General features: G+C 48.6%; 1 non-coding gene across 1 annotated transcript; it reads left to right on the top strand.

The window, feature by feature from the left end:
* Positions 1–545: 545 nt before the first annotated feature.
* On the top strand, positions 546–617 carry TRNAA-GGC. Its single transcript has one exon. It is a non-coding gene; the product is annotated as a tRNA-Ala (tRNA).
* The last annotated feature ends 317 nt before the right edge of the window (positions 618–934 follow it).

The raw sequence follows: 934 nt of genomic DNA, 5'->3' as shown, positions 1-934 counted from the left end.
AGCGGTTTACAATCTCCTTTCCCTTCCCCTCCCCACAACAGACACCCTGGGAGGTAGACAATGTTCCTTCTAAGCTGTGGAATTGTGAGCAAAAATCGTACTTTGTGAGCTGCTGGCATTAAAGTTGTGAGTGGGATATGTGGCTACTGCATAAATTAGTTTGCTCTGGAGCCCATCCTTCCTGAGCTGAGACAAAAATGTGTGAGCTGGAGGCTAAAAAACTGTGAGCTAGCTCACACTAACTCAGCTTAGAGGGAACACTGGAGGTAGGTGGGGCTGAGAGAGCTCTTTCAAAGACTGCTCATGAGGGAACAGCTCTGAAAGAACTTGTAACTGACCCAAGGTCACCCAGCTCGCTGCATGTGGAGGAGCGCAGAATCAAACCCGGTTCTCCCAGATTAGAGTCCGTGCTCAACCACTACACCAAACTGGCTCTCAACAGGACTGGAACTTGGAAGGAACATTCATGGCAGGCTTTGGTAGAGTAGAGCAGTAGTCTATGTAATGATTATTTAAAACTTTGTATACTGCATACATTGTATTAAGGGGCTGTGGCTCAGTGGTAGAGCATCTGCTTGGCATGCAGAAGATCCCAGGTTCAATCCCTGGCACCTCCAGTTAAAAGGACTAGGCAGGAGGTGATGTGAAAGACCTCTGCCTGAGACTGGAAAGCCATGAAGTGAGGCTGCAGCTCAATGGCAGAGCCTCCGCTTGGCATGCAGAAGGTCCCGGGTTCAATCCCCAGCATCTCCAGTTAAAAGGACCAGGTAGGAGGTGATGTAAAAGACCTTGTCCGGGGCCCCTGGAGAGCACCTGCCATTCTGAGTAGACAAGACTGACCTTGATGGACCAAGGGAAGGGAGGTAGTAGTAGTAGTAGTAGTAGTAGTAGTAGTAGTAGAAGAAGAAGAAGAAGAAGAGATTGGATTTATACC

This window comes from Gekko japonicus, unplaced genomic scaffold (genome assembly GCF_001447785.1).
Source record: "Gekko japonicus isolate JY-2015 unplaced genomic scaffold, Gekko_japonicus_V1.1 scaffold11347, whole genome shotgun sequence".
Classification (NCBI taxonomy): domain Eukaryota; kingdom Metazoa; phylum Chordata; class Lepidosauria; order Squamata; family Gekkonidae; genus Gekko; species Gekko japonicus.
Note: the sequence above shows the minus strand (reverse complement) of the source record. Positions and strands in the feature narration are given on the sequence as shown.